At 45.3% G+C, this 12,889-nt stretch overlaps 1 protein-coding gene and 1 long non-coding RNA gene across 6 annotated transcripts in view; one reads left to right on the plus strand and one right to left on the minus strand.

The window, feature by feature from the left end:
* Positions 1–1,055: 1,055 nt before the first annotated feature.
* LOC144375007 (uncharacterized) lies at positions 1,056–1,892 on the minus strand. The gene is made up of 2 exons (XR_013434264.1): positions 1,750–1,892; positions 1,056–1,327 (listed from the first exon to the last, which is right to left on the minus strand). It is a non-coding gene; the product is annotated as an uncharacterized LOC144375007 (long non-coding RNA).
* Positions 1,893–2,175: 283 nt separating this feature from the next.
* The window catches only part of Gatad2a (GATA zinc finger domain containing 2A), a 113,608-nt gene continuing 102,894 nt past the window's right edge, over positions 2,176–12,889 (plus strand). For 3 of the 5 annotated variants that reach the window (XM_013361865.4, XM_040290230.2, XM_040290232.2), the window contains exon 1: positions 2,176–2,551. The gene's annotated coding sequence lies outside the window, so the exon portion shown is untranslated. The remainder of the gene's footprint in view (positions 2,552–12,889) is intronic. The other 2 variants (XM_005332952.5, XM_013361864.4) reach the window with 1 other exon arrangement.

The raw sequence follows: 12,889 nt of genomic DNA on the forward strand, positions 1-12,889 counted from the left end.
CTACAGCATTTTCTTTGTATATCTTTAGTATAACATTCTGTCTTCTGTAACAGGCCCATTTCCCTTTATTGGATTCATCTTAGCTCACAAGACCCATCATATAATTCAAGTATCTCTGCACCTTGCACACTTCTATGAACAAAGTAAAAATTCACCATACTGCATCCTCACAGTGTTGGGGTCTGTCTCAGTGCTGCTTCCTTCATTACTTTGATTCAATGCACATCTGAATCATTTGGTTGCCTAAAGAGGGCAAAGGTGAGGGACTCTGTAGCTCAGTGGTAGAGTGCTTGCCTAGCATGTGTGAGGCACTAGGTTCAATTCTCAGCACTGCATATAAATAAAGAAAATAATAAAGGTCCATTGACAACTAAAAAATATTTTAAAAAATAGGGCAAAGATGAGCCCTTTGGGGGGAAGTAAGGTAAGAATTGTAAAACTGGAGGAAGATGGGTGAAGGCTTCTGACCCTTTATAGACCACAGTATATGCTACAGCACAAATGCTATTTGCAGTTTGGGGGGACAGATTAATTTTACATGGAGGTGGGTGGGAAGCAGGAATGCTTGCAAGGGCCCTTCCCAGCAGAAGGAAACTGAAGGGTCCAACATGGGTCAGATTCAGGAAGGGCCACATATTTGTCTCTTGGGAAAGAGTTGGAGGACTGCACAAGGAGAAAAAAGAAGAAAGCAAAAAAGCAAAAAAAAAAAAAAAAAAAAAAAAAAAAAAAAAAGCCTAACTAGTGACTCAGGCCTGTAATCCCAATTATTGGGAAAACTCAAGACAGGAGGATCACAAGTTCAAGGCTAGCCTGGGCAACTTTGAGACCAGGGGAAGAGTGCTTGCCTAGCATGCCTGAGGTCCTGGGTACCATCCTCCTTAAAAAAACAACCCCCTCAAACAAAACAAATCAAAACTGGGGGAAGGGCTATTTGGGCAGCTTTTCCAAAAAGGAGGAATAACTCCCCATAATATTCTAGGGGAGAGGAATCAGACGGTGGCAGTTCTCAGGAAAAAGAGCTCCCTTCCCACAACACTCAAAAAAAGTGCAAGGAGTACAACTCCCTGGCGTTTCTTTAATAAAGACTGGAGGGGGCACCAATCTCCTACAGTCCTTTTCTGGGGAAAGGCAAGGTGCTTGAAGCTTAAAATGTTTCCTCTGGGGGGTGGGTGCGAACACTTTATCTTCAGAGATGATGGCTGGAGTGGGCCCGCAGCATCACCCACTTTTCTTCAGCGGTGGGACAGAGCAGTGGCCTCCAACAGTGCTCAAAGAGGCAGAGGTGGCTCCCCAGACGTCGTCGGGAAAGGCAGTGGGCCTCAAATTCCTGTAATTAAGAGGGCGGGAATCCTGAGCCCCCAGGTTTCAGAAACGAGATTCGGGAGTCCTAAATCTACAAAGTCATCCTTAGCCTGGAAACTTTCTTCAGAAAAGCGAGCAGAGCAGGAATCCCCAAAACTCTTTTAGAAAAGGGCCAGGGGAGAGATTTGTGATGATTCTTCTCGGAACGGGGGCCAGGGAAAAGAATCCTGCGATTCTCCTCAGAACGAGGCCAAAGGCAAGAATCTCCAACATTCTCCTCAGAACAAGGTCGAAGCCGCAACTCCAGAGAGAAAAGAGCGCAGGGGCAAAGAAGCCCCGCAGGGACAAGGCCCAGCCACGACTCGCCCAGAGACTCCTCAGAGGCGCCTCCCGCGGCCCCGCCCGCTGCCCGGCGCAACAGCCCCACGCCCGCCCGGCCCTGGCCACCTCCGGTGCATTGTGGGTGGGGCGCCCCTGCTGAGCACTGCGGGGAACCCCCTGCCCAGCCAGTTGCCGGCCGCCGGGCGGCCCAGGCAAACCACCCTCCGGGGTCCCAGCGAGCCGGCCACGAATTGACGCGTCCCCCAGGCCCCACCCCTCATGGCATTCCCGCCCCGAAGTTGAAGTCCTGCCTTCGAAGGACCCTGAGTGGCCCGGTAGCCCGCTCCACTCTCCCATTGGCAGGTTTTCTGTCAGTCATTATGTCCCACCCACTAGGGCCCGCCCCAGCCACCGGCGCGATCCCGAGGGCCAGCCGGCCCACGCGCTCATTGGTCGCAGCGTGCTGTCCGTCGTGAGACTGGCCACACCCTCCGTGGGGTGCGGATCCTAGGAGCTCCGGCCAGACCTCATTGGCCTGCGGCGCCGCCACTCGGCTAGACGCGCCTCAACCCGGAAGTGTGAGAGGCGAAATCTGCCTAGCAACCGGGGAAGCCGGGCTGTGAAGCGGGCAATTTCAGTGTGAGACCGAGCGGCGAGACCGAGCGGCGGCTCCGAGCGCGGTGCGGCAGCTCCTCCCGCCCGAGGTCAGCGCCCCGGCGCGCGCACGCGCACCCCGCTGCCCAAACGCGCCCCGCGCCGCCCGCGCAGTCGGTGGGTCGGTCGTCGGTCGTCCTGTCGTTGCCGTCGCCGCCGTAGGCGCCACCTGAGGGAGCCGCAGCCTTGGGACGTGACTGGACCCGACCCGACCACGCTGCCCGTGGCCGTCCCGGGTTCCAGCCGCCCTCGACAGGGACGTCGAGGAACTTCGGTGAGTGCGGGGCTGGCGCCGCTGGTGGGGGTCCGTGGCTTCCGGTGCCCGGGGTTCCTGTGGGGCTTCCGCTTCTCCCCGGCACCACGTTCGCCGAGTGGACCCGGTTCTCTGAGGGTCCCTTGCCTTTCTGAGGTGTGTCCCATTCTCCTGGGGACTCCTGCGTCTCTAGGGGACCTCTACCTTTCTTTAGGACCCATGCCTCTGAGGGAAACAGCATCTTTTCTAAAGTCCCGTCCACTTTTCCGAGGGTCCACCTTCCCTCAGGACCCCGGTCTGTTTGAGGACCCCCTTCTCCAAGCCTCTGAGGGGAGCCCCATCTGAGGGACACTCCACCTTTTTGAGGGACTGCTTGGTTCTCTGAAGGGCCTCCACCCCCTTTTCTGAGGGTCTCTGGCCTCTCTCAGACCCTCTCCCCACTTCTTTAAGGAGACCCTTGCTATTATGGGAAGTCATTGTCTGAGGGGCCTCGAAAGTAAAGGGGTCCCTAGGTATCTCCTGCTTCCATGATGGGGGCCTCCTTCTCTAAGGAGACGTTCCTTCTCTCTGAGGGGACCCTCCTTCTTTGGGGATGCCCACCTCTCTAAGGACATCACCCTGCCTCTATAGGGAACCCCCACATTCTCTGAGGAGGGCCCTGCTTCTCTGAGCTATTGTTCCACTTTTTTGATGAGTCCCCTTCGTCCCCTACCTTTCTGAGATACTTTCCCTGCTTTTCTGGCCCCACTTCTTTGAGCAACTTTCTTCTCCCAAGTTTCCTATTAGGACTGTTCCTGCTTTCTTCAGAGTCCTTTTTGGAGGTGTTCCCCAGAAAGGAGTTATCACCAATTTGATGAAACCCTTATGTTTTCTGATGAGTTCCTTCACTTCCTGGTGTGTGTGGGGTACTATGAGATGTCCATACTTCTGACTGGATCCTTATTTCTCTGAGGTATACCCCAAACTTTCAAAGAATTTCTCTTTCTTTTGAGCTGTCTACTAATCTGTGCATGCTGCAATTTTCTGAGGAATTCTGAAGATTCTTCCCCTCATATGAGATGTCCCACTCCTATGGGTGCTGCCCATCTCTGAAATATGCCTCCACTTTTCCAAGATACTCTATTGTTTTTTTTTTTTAAATTCACTTTTTAGTTGTAGGTGGACACAGTATCTTTATTTTATTTTTATGTGGTACTGAGGATGGAACCCAGTGCCTCATATGCGCTAGGTGAGCGCTCTACCACTGAGCCACAACCCCAGCCCCTCCAAGATACTTTATCTTGCGGGGAGACACTGTGGATCATTTCATTTCTCTGAGAGGTTCCCTTGCATTTGAAGGGTTCCATTCTCACTTGCCTAAAGGTATCCCCCCTTTCTTGAGCCTTATTTCCTGATTCTCTAAGGAGAAACTCTCCCTTCATTTATCCTTGGAGTCCCCAACTTCAAGTTTCCCCTGTTTCTATTTGTGGCACCATTTCTTTATTGTGGAGGGAGAGACCAGAAATGTTCCTCCACCTCCTTTTCATTCTTTCTTCTAGGCAGGGGGTTTTCTCTGGACTTTTATCTCACCTTTCATTGGCCTGGAGGATTTTGTGACTGGAGGGGAAGTTGGAAGACTTAGAGGCAAAAAACAAAAAACACCCCTTTGTTTTCTCTTGTCCTTCTTAAGACCTGCAAGACTTGGGAGTTGGGGATTGTTGCTAGATGACCACCTTGGTTACTTCATTTTCCAGCCCTGGGGCTACCACAGGCCAGTGTAAGGCCAGTCTGGAGGCCAAAGGGACAGAGTGGAGACATTGTCTCTCCATTATCACATTGTCAAGCTGTGGAACCGACCTACTTCCTGTCCTGTCCCTCAGTACTCCCTTTGCATAATGTAACTCACCTTCCCCCGCCCTCCTGCCCCCTACAAAAAAAGGAGAAGAAAATTCTCCTTTGGGTCTTTCTGCTGCATTTTCTCTCCCTGAGCCTTCTGATTTACCCCTTGATCAATAAAAGATCTGTTGTGCCCCTGGTTTGAAAGGCAGGGCAAGAGGCAGGAAATGGGTCACATTAGATCCAGAAAGAGTGAAAGAGAGGCAGGGGACAGAATTTGATTACATTGCCATAAGTTTTAGGTAACTTCAGCCTGGCCCAAAGGAAGTTTTTACGTGGCTATTGCAAATGTCTATGTATTTTTTTAATGGCCCACCCTGGATTCCAGGTTCACTCCAGTAGCTAATTTTATCTGCTTTGCCAAATGCAGAGTTCTCAGGAGCCCAAGTAGATGAATGCTGGCATTGAGAGATTGTCCAAAGGACAGGAATGAACTCAGTTTGAAACCTGAGTAACTTGTAACTACTTCATGTCCACATACAAATCTCAAACTAAAAACATGGGGAGAGCTTGACTGAAGTGGAGTTCTGAAATATAGGCTGAACTCCAGTTTGGTTTAGCATGTCAACAGGTTCTTCCTTCTGACTTTGCTAGAACTGCAGTTCACTTTACAGTTTAACTTAAGGCGGTCTCTCTCCTGTTCTTTTCCATCTGGGTCTTACTTAATTTGAGTCCTTTGTGAAGACTCCTACCGAGGCTATAATTTGAGTTCTAAATCTGTCGGTGGACCATGTGGACACAAGTTTCAACTCGAGCTATTTTCTTCTGTGGAGAGGCAGTTGGAGAGTTTCCTGGGCCCTTTGCTCCTGGGATAGTCAAGTCCAGGCAGGATGCTGCTACAGACCTTTTACTCTTCTACTGCCTCTTCCTGGTCAGCTGTAGGCACTGCCCTGAGGTGAAGAGGAAAGATGGTGGGGACCTTGGGCTTAGACTGTCCTGAGATGAGTGCAGAGATGTGAAATGAAAACCATAGGAGGGGCTGGGTTTGTGGCTCAGTGGTAGAGTGCTTGTCTAGCATGTTTGAGGCACTGGGTTTGATTCTCAGCAGCGCATATAAATAAATAAAACAAAGGTCCATTGACAACTGAAAACAAAAACAAAACAAACAGGACTGTGGGATAGAGTGATAAAAAGGGAACCTGGTGTCTTTGAAGTCAGAAGGACTGCCTTAGTCTGGTTTTTTTTTTTTTGTTACTGTAATGAAATACCTGAGGTAGGCTACATTGTAAAGAAAAGAGGTTTATTTTGGCTCATTTTGGAGGTGCAAAGGCTCATATCTTGTGATAGTTTTCTTCTGGTAGAGTCCCAAGATGTGTCAAGAAACTGGGATCATTCCATGCATGTGTGTTTGTGGCTTTTCTCTCTCTCTCTCTCTCTCTCTCTCTCTCTCTCTCTCTCTCTCTCTCTCTCTCTCTTTAAAGTCCTCAGTAGTTAATCATGGGGACTCCACTCTAACTCTAATCACTTTTCAAAGGTCCTACTTCTAAACATAATAGTTGGATTAAATTCCCATCCTAATTTAAGCCCCATTGTGTACATCACAATGGGGCTTAAATTTTAACATACGTCAAGCCTTGGGAGGATGCTCAAACCATATCCAAACCATAGCAAGGTAGTCCTTTCTTGAGACTTCCCTCCTCATTATCTGAGGGAGAAAGTCTTCCCTCATTTATCCTTGGAGTCCCCAACTTTAGGGTTCTCCTGTTTCTGTTTGTAGCACCCACTTCTCTCTCCCTATTGTGAAGGGAAAGATTAGGTTCTGGTTGTGCCCTTCCTGGTTGTGTGGCTTTGGACAGGTTATGGCATAAAATTGACACGTTTGTAAATATTTGAGGGAAAACATGCTATGAGTTGTGTGAGGGCACCTATTGCTGTGAGATGCTTCTTAGATGAATGAGTGAATCTGAAATAATGAACTGGAAGCACCTAGCACAGCTCCCCATATATGATTGACATGTAATAAGCATTGGTTATATTGCACATGATATTAGGGTCCTGGTCTGGACTCCCCTACCAGGAGGTGATTGACATTCTGCCAAAGCTAAATGTCCCTGAAAAAAGCTTGATTAATCTGTTGGAAAACCCATTGCCCCATGAGTCTCTTTGTAAAAGTTTTTCTGTATTCATCTCACCAGATGTGAGATAAATTTGCTATGTGGGCTATTTGTATTTGCCTTGTCTTTGGCATCTCCCTCTGTCAAATGGGTGTAATTTGAGAGTTAAGGGCAAGTAGGGAGATGTATTACTCTAATTAGACCATAGGCAAAATAGAAGATTATAAGAACTGAAGAATTGTGGGAAGAAAAAAACAGGTGAACATAAACTTAAAGAATCTTATCCATATTTTGAGACTGCTTGATTGAGAGATATGCAGGAGTTACCTGGTGAGTGATCTGTTCTTACACTTTAGAGCTTTGAAAGATGAACTGTTCTTTCATGGTAACAGATCAGATTTGGGAATAAAAGACTGGGAAAGCGGTGTACAAAGGCATTTGACGCCACACAATAATAGTACTTGGAGAGGGCCAGTGTATGGCTTAGTGCCCTCAAGAAGATCAGAATTCATTCCTTCACTGCTAGAACTAGGGTCTATTAGAGCTGTAGTGATAATGACAGCTCTTTTGGGTTTGGGGGGTAAAGGCAATACTGGGGTTGGAGGGGAATTGCAGTGGATTGGGAACAAGGTGATCAGGACACTCAATCTAGCTAGCTAGCTAGTTAGCTATTTTTAAGAGGGCTTTTGCTTAGCAATTAGTGAAAGCCCTAGAATCATGGCTGGTGGACTGGGCCTAGCCTTCTTCACTTCTTAGTATGGGGACAGATGGAACTCTGACTCTGCCCCTGATGGATAAAACCTAGGGGGAAATAATGGGTAAAAATCTGAACTAGGCCCCTAGTGGGCTGTTCCCAAGTTTGAAAAAAAAAAAAAGGTTTTGTTCTTGGAATTATTAACCCCCTCCCAACATACAAAATGACTTTGTTATTGAAGCAAAGGAAAATTTACTAAACTTAAATATGTGTGAATTCTTTTTTTTTCCTTTTTGAACTGGGGATCAAACCCCAGGGCCTTAACTTCAATTCTTTTAGGGATACATATTCCACTATTGAGAAAGAAGCAAAGTTTATTATTTAAAAAATTTAAAAAATAAGGTAACAACTTTAAAGTGATCTCTCTCCTCTTTGAAATAATGCTGTCTCTTATGTACCACAGACTTCACTCTGGTGGATGGTGGCGCCACCACTGTGTCTCTATCTAACAGGAAGTTAAAAAAATTTTTTTTTCTTTTTAATTGAAGGATCCTTACAGCAATAAAAGACCTTGGATAGTTAGAAATAATATTGATCTAGGTACATTTATTTGATGTAATGTATTATGGTTATCCATTGGTGGGCAGCTTTAAAAGGCATGTGGGTCCAAACACTGGTCAGCTTCTAACTCTGGCTGATAAACTGTTGATTTATATAACTGAAATAGCTAGGAAGTCAGGGTTTCCTTCCTGTTGGAGACAGCACTGGGGGCATTCAATCCCTTTGGGATCTTGATAATAAGAAATAAGCTGACCTCTTTTGGAAATGGGATAAAACTACTGTATGGAATGGTTTCACCCAAATGAATGGATGGTGTTATTTTTAATTTCTAGTATTAAGTTTTGCTTTATCATCTCTGACGCCTTTGTTTATAATGGTATGGTTGTTTGAAATAGAGTTTTTTCTTCTAAACAGCTTTTCTGTCATAAGTAAAGTTCTTATTTGAGTGCTCATATGTCCCTTATAAATATAAATAAATATATTTATTTATTTTATAATAAATAATAAATATTCATTTTTTATTAAATAAATAAATAAATTTGTAATTAACTTATTTATTTAGTGCTGAGGATTGAACCCAGGGCCTTATACTTAGGTAGATGCTCTACCACTGAGTTACATCCCCAGCCCAGCCCCCTTTTCTTTCTTCCTGTTAGGGTCAAACCCAGGGCCTTGAAAATGAGTTTTTAAAAATGTAACTTAAATTGGATTAAACATTTGAAAGTGTTAAATCTTCTGGTTGATGTGACTTCCTATGTCAGTAAAAATTCAGCAACAAATGTATGTCTGAGATGCATGTGCAGGTGCTGGGGTCTAGTAGTGAGCAGAATTGTTGCAGTGGGCCCTCCGGGACCTTGCATCCCAATTGAAGACAAGAAAATAAACGAATGAACTAATATTGTGGGGTCTCTTTGGGAATCTCCCTAAATACTGCAGCTGGTGTCATTGAGAGCCTGGGGTGGAGTTTCTTGGAGCTTTAGTCGCAAAACCTCCTTACCTCTTTTAATTTCCTCTCTAAACTTATTTCCTCCCTCTAAAAGGAGGCAGAAATTATGGCATTTTTCCCAGTTGATTGTTGGCTGTTGGCAGTAGTTGATCCATGATGACTGTGGCTGTAAACTTGGAGAATTGAGAGTCTGGGATGGTCACCATGGGGAATATTTTCAGCTTTTCTTTTCTTTTTTTTTTTTTTAGAGAGAGAATTTTAATATATTTATTTATTTATTTATTTTTAGTTTTCGGCAGACACAACATCATTGTTTGTATGTGGTGCTTAGGATCGAACCCGGGCCGCACATGCCAGGCGAGCGCGCTACCGCTTGAGCCACATCCCCAGCCCCAGCTTTGCTTTTCTTGATGTTGGTAGTGGTGTGTGTTTTTGGAGTCCTGTGGCATTTCTTCATGGCAATGCATGAATAGCTCTAAAACCCCTTTTTGCTTTGCTTGCAATTGTGTGTGTATGTGTGTATCAGGGACTGAACCTAGAGGTACTTACTTAATCACTGAGCCACATCCTCAGCCCATTTTTATTTTTCATTTTGAGACGGAGTCTCACTAAGTTGCTGAGGTTGTCCTCAAACTTGTGATCATTCTGCCTCAGTCTCTGAGTCACCGAGATTACAGGTATGTGCCACTGCACCTGGCTGAAATATTTTTTGTTTTGAGACAGGGTCTGGGTCTGATAGTGTTGTCCAGGCTGGTCTTGAACTCCTGGGCTCAAGTGATCCTCTTACCTCAGCCTCCTCAGTAGCTGGGCCGCCACATTTGGCTGGCTTGAAATCTTTTTTTTTTTTTTTGGGGGCACTGGGGATTAAACCCAGTTTGCTGAGTTATATCCCCAGCCCTTTTTGAGTCTCACTAATTGCTTGAGGCCTTGCTAAATTGCTGAGGCTGACCTTAAATTTACCGTCTTTCTGCTTCAGCCTCCTGAGCTGCTGGGATTATAGGCAAGAGCCATTATGCCTGGCTGCTTGAAATCATAAAAAAAAAGAAAAAAAAAATTCAGAGAGGGAGGTGCTTGACTGTTGTTGATCACATAGGAAAAGTGAGATTTCCAATAGATGATTGTTTTGTCATGTATTGGTAGATTCTTTGTACATGTAATGTTCCCTCTTCCACTGGGACTGGGAAGATGCCATGTATTTATATATTATTTTGCAATTTGGGGGATTGAACCTAGGGGTGATCTACCATTGAGCTACACGCCTAGTCCTTGGGACAGGATCTTCCTAAGTTGCAGAGACTGGCCTTGAATTTTTGATCCCTCCTCCTGCCTCAGTAACTGTACTTCCTGAGTAACTGTGATCATAGGCATCCACCACTGTGCAGTGCCTGGCTGAGAAGGTGCTATTTTGACTTTCCCATATTAGGGCGAGGTTAGAAATCTTAGATTTGATGTGTTGTCCCACCCCCACCCACCAGACTTGGAATTGAACTCAGCGCCTCAACATGTTAGGCAAGTGCTCTGCCACTGAATTATACCTTCAGCCCTTTCTTAAGATTTGATATTAATCCACATAGGCCAGTTATTTAACAGGTGATTTTCTTAGGTAGATGGATCTGTGAGGGGTGGAGTCAGAGAGTAGGGCTAGATTCTCATTTAGGGCACAGAGGGGAAAGGGAGGAGAGTGTTATAATGAGAGTTCTGGTAGTCTGTTCTGCCTGCCTCCACTCTCAAGTAATGACTCTGAAGTTGGAGAGACAGGCTTAGGCCGGAAGTAGATGTGGACAAATAATGCAACTGTGCATGTGACCAGGCTCCCACCTCTGGGCTCCTGCTGCCCTTGGGAAGTAGATGCTTGCTCCTTCTTCACTTCCTGTTCTTTCTCTCTCTTGGCTTAGTACTTGGGCCCCAGTTTGAACATAGAAAATATGTTCAAGTACTCCTTTTTTTTCTTGTAAGTGGTTTACCTTTAGAGCTGGAAGCCACCTGTGGATTTTCACTTGGCAGTTCTTGGGGCTTGGCTAATATACACACAGTACAGAAGCCTATTTGGCAAGATGGCCAACGGGATAGTTTCCTGTCACATTTTCATAATGTTGCTCTCAGGAGCTTATCTTCTCCCAGGGCTGTCCTGGAGGTGTATATAGAACTTAGAGAAACAGAGAGCAGATAGGTGTTTCAGCAAGAGTGTACTCTTTTTTTTTTTTTTAATGTAAATACCTGAGGAATTCTACTCGTAAGTAAGTATGTATGTATGTATGTATTTATTTATTAAAGATTTTTTTAGTGTTGATGGACCTTTACTTTTTAATATTTGTATATGTTGCTGAGAATCGAACCCAGTGCCTCATGCATGCTAGGCAAACGCTTTACCACTGAGCCACAACCCCAGCCCCAAGAGTGTACTCTTGAAGAATGGTTTGTAGTTATTTATGTCTGTTTGTGTGCAAAGGTACTGTGGAAGTCACTATGTGCAGTAGAAACTTTAGAGCCAGAAAACTTTGGGTTTGAGTCAGGATTCCATAACTTCCTGGTCTGTGACCTCAGGAAAATGGCCTAAGTACAGGTGGCCTAATCTTTTTGATCCTTAGGTTCTTGATCTGTGGTATGGGCATGGTAAACAAACAAGTGGCCAGATTATTGTAGGTGTCTGGTAAAAGTATTGTTACAGAATTATATCAAGGCTGACTGTCCCTCTTGAGGTTGGCATTCAGGTTTGGACAGGTATCTACAACAGTTAATACTGCTTAAGAGCAAGCTCATCCATGTTGGGACTCAGGCTGGACATGTCTGAGAGCTGCTGTTGTGGAGGTTCCAGGGTTGACTTATTTTTCCCAGTGAGATCCCTCTGTTCATTGCAGCAGTATCACCTTAGGATACTTGCTATATGGACTTGCAATGCCTTCTGAAGCATGACTGGGTAAATGAGGGAAAAACTGAATAGCTAAACTCCATGTGGCTGCATATCTACTAGCAAAAGCCTACCTTCTAAAGATATGGAAATACTAATTTAACTTGTTAGGGGTTAGACATTTGGCTGGAGATAGGAGCTCATAGGCTACCAAGAAAAGACAGGTGCAAGAACAAATAAGTGCAGCAGAATGCTACAGTTAAATGGAGGAAGGAGGAGGGATAGGGAGAAACTACTTGTTAGGTGGCTAGGCATTCTGGTGCAAGGAATTGTGTGGGTGGTAAGGATCTGCACGTAAAAACAGCCAGGTAAGTTCTCTCAATTTTATGAGGTATCCTCATCTTAAAATCAGAGTTAGAACAGAGCACTTCAGCAAGAAACGCTGAAGTTACTCAAAGGTAGAAAGTCTTATAAAATGTGCCATAATGGGGCTAGGGTAGGGCACTTGCCTAGCATGTGTGAGCCATTGGGTTTGTTTCTCAGCACTGCCTATAAGTAAATGAATAAAATAAAGGTTTATCAGCATCCAAAAAATATTTTAAAAAATGTGCCATAATTGAATCCAAGCTGGGCACCATGGTGCACACCTATAATCTCAGCAATTAGGAAATCTGAGGCAGGGGATTACAAGTTTGTGGCCAGCCTCAGCAATTTAGAGAGACCTTGTCTCAAAATAAAAAATAAACAGGCCAGATGTGGTAGCCTATAATCCCAGTGGCTTGGGAGGCTGAGACAGGAGGATCACAAATTCAAAGCCAGCCTCAGCAATGGCGAGGCATTAAGTGATTCAGTGAGACCCTGTCTCTAAATAAAGTATTTTTTAGCTGGGCACATTTTTCATTACAGTGGCTGTAATCCCAGTGACTCAGGAGGCCGAGGCAGGAGGATTGCAAGTTCGAGGCCAGCCCCAGCAATTTATCGAGGCAGGCCCTAAGTAAATTATGAGACCCTGTCTCAAAATTAAAAAAAAAAAAATCCCCCTATACTGGGGATTAAACTCTGGTGTGCTTAATCACTGAGCCACTACAGCCCCTCCTTTTTAAAAAAATTGCTTAGGGCTGCTTCACCAAGTTGTTGAGGCTGGCTTCAAACTTGCAAACCTTCTGCCTCAGCCTCCCCAATCTCTGGATTTTCAGATGTGTGCCACTGGGTTGACCTTCAGCTGGTTTAAAATCTTTTTTTTTTTTTTTTTTTTTAATATTTATTTATTTTTTTTTAGTTTTCGGCGGACACAACGTCTTTGTTTGTATGTGGTGCTGAGGATTGAATCCTGGCCACACGCATGCCAGGCTAGCGCGCTACCACTTGACCCACGTCTCCA

This window comes from Ictidomys tridecemlineatus, chromosome 2, assembly GCF_052094955.1.
Source record: "Ictidomys tridecemlineatus isolate mIctTri1 chromosome 2, mIctTri1.hap1, whole genome shotgun sequence".
NCBI classification, from domain to species: Eukaryota; Metazoa; Chordata; class Mammalia; order Rodentia; family Sciuridae; genus Ictidomys; species Ictidomys tridecemlineatus.